Source organism: Trichechus manatus, unplaced genomic scaffold, assembly GCF_000243295.1.
Source record: "Trichechus manatus latirostris isolate Lorelei unplaced genomic scaffold, TriManLat1.0 scaffold00049, whole genome shotgun sequence".
Classification (NCBI taxonomy): domain Eukaryota; kingdom Metazoa; phylum Chordata; class Mammalia; order Sirenia; family Trichechidae; genus Trichechus; species Trichechus manatus.
This window is the reverse complement of record NW_004443985.1, coordinates 3,179,065-3,181,496: the sequence shown is the minus strand read 5'-3', so window position 1 is coordinate 3,181,496 and position 2,432 is coordinate 3,179,065. Positions and strand designations below refer to the sequence as shown.

At 39.9% G+C, this 2,432-nt stretch overlaps 1 protein-coding gene across 2 annotated transcripts in view; it reads right to left on the bottom strand.

Moving 5' to 3' along the window:
- Positions 1–2,432, bottom strand: part of TRANK1 (tetratricopeptide repeat and ankyrin repeat containing 1) — a 68,167-nt gene that overhangs the window by 59,900 nt on the left and 5,835 nt on the right. The window lies entirely within an intron of this gene.

Below are 2,432 nucleotides of genomic sequence, written 5' to 3'. Positions count from 1 at the left end.
AAATAAAAATTAACAGCTGTTTGTGCCAGGTACAACCTTTCTGAGAACAATAAATCTACGTGGCTGATTATGCCAGGTACAAACCTTGACAGAACAAGAGGGAGTTTTCAAAGTATCCTAACCATGGAGAGTTTTCCAGAAAAACAACTTGACATTTAAGAATGTTTCTGACTCACCAAACTAGACTCCAGCAATTCCCAATAGACAAGTATATCTATAAAGCCAATGACAGAAAGACCCCTGCTTTGACAGGAAAGCTGGTAATACAGAACCCAAGGTCAAGAAGGAAGAGTGTTGACATATCGTGGGGTTGTTAACCAATGTCATAAAACAATATGTGTACTAACTGTTTAATGCGAAACTGTTCTGTAAACCTTAATCTAAAGTACAAAAGAATTTTTTTTTTTTTTAAAGAGAAAGACCCCCGCTTTGTAAGACACGACCTTCAATTAAAGATATAACGAAGACCCACTCACTGGCACCTCCCTGCTAAAACCCCCTGTTGTTGTGTGCCAGGGAGTTGATTCTGACTCATAGCGACCCACGTGACAGAGTAGAAATGTAGAACTGCCCGTATGGTTCGCTAGGCTGTAATCTTTTCGGAAGCAGATCGCCAGTTCTTCTCTCCCCTGGTTTGCAGCTGAGAGCTTAAACATTGTGCCACCAGGGCTCCTAAGTGCCTTTCAAAAAACCCTAAACTTACACTGCTTGAACGGGCCCCTCAACACGTTCGGCTTGGACGCTCCCTATTTGCGAACAGCTTCTTGCTCAATAAACCCTGATAACTAAATTGATGGATGGTTTGGATCATTCACTCCATTTTTCTTTGGACAACTGACAAACCAGGAGAAAATATTCATAACATATACCACAGACGAAGAGCTAATAAACGAAGGGATTCTACAAAATTTGAACAAAGGACCAAAAACACAATGGAAAAGAGACAGGACCACATAATTCATAAATATAGTTATAAATGGTCCTTAAGCACATAAAAAAAGTTTAAACTCACTCATAATTCAAGAAATGCAAATTGAAGTAACACTAAGATACTAATTCTCACCCATCAGACTGAAAACAATGTTTGAATATGACAATATATTCTATTGGTGAGGCTGTGGAGACAGAGACACTCTCAGGCGGTTCTGGGGGTAAATGCAAACTGGTCCAACCCTTCTGGATGAAGACTTGACAAAATCCAACAAAACCGTTCATGTATCTGTGCATATGAACTTGTATGGAGTGTTTCCAGTATAACTGTTAATGAAAACAGCAAAGTGCCAAAGATTATCTATAATATGTGACCCTTCAAGTAAAAAAGGAGCCCTCGTGGTGCAGGGGTTAAAGCACTCAGCTGACACCCAAAAGGTCAGCTGTTTGAACCCACTAGTCGCTTCACGGGAGAAAGATGTGCCGTCTGCTTCCATACAGATTACAGCCTTGGAAACCCTATGGGGCAGTTCTACTCTGTCCGATATGGTTCCCATGAGTCGAAATCGACTCAATGGCAATGAGTTTCGTTTGTTTTTTGGTTTTTCATGATAAAAAAGAAGATATAAGCAAGTACACATATATCTGCTCACTGCTGCAAAAGAAATTCAGAAAGGATAAGTGTGAAGCTACAAAAAATTGATTACCTTCAAGGGTGGGTGGGAAAAGAGTCAAAAGAAGGGGAAAATGGAAACAGGAGTCGCAGGGATGACGAGCAAGTGACACTTCTGTGAGTTTGTCTTGTTGTAAAGCTCGGACTCTTAGAACCACAGCCGTGTTTCACATGCCCGTCGTAAACCCCAAATAAAAACAAACAAAACCAACCAGGATGCGGGGAAACCCCTAAGTGTAATACAACCACACACACAAATGAACCTAATTGTATCACAAATGAATCATATAACCACAGTGAAGGGAGTGGGGAAGAAAAGGACTAACCTAACATCTTGACGAGATACTGTAAGGCTGGGAGACAAAAAGAACTGAACATAAATTATACGATCTTGTCAATAAGTGTGTTTCTCACAGGACTATTGATTAGCAAGTCTGAAACTCCCAAAACTGAACCAATAAGTAAATACATTGTAGATGAAAGAAGTTACACATAAGGAAAAGCTAAATGGCCACAGTGTTGGATTAGAATCAGAGACAGCAATATAAACTCATGGTTTTTAATATACATACAGGCAGTAGATAAAACAGATACGTGCGTATGCGTGAGTTAGTAAAACCATTGCCATTGAATCAGTTCCAGTCAAAAACAGCCATATATTGTATGATTCTATTTATATGCAATGTCCAGGGCAGATCCATAGAGACAGAAAGTAGATTAATGGTTACCCACACCTGGAGGGGTTGGGAAGAAATAAGGAGTGGATGCTAATAAATATCGGGTTTCTTTTTGAGGTGATGAGATGGTCTGGACTGATTTTGATAGTGGT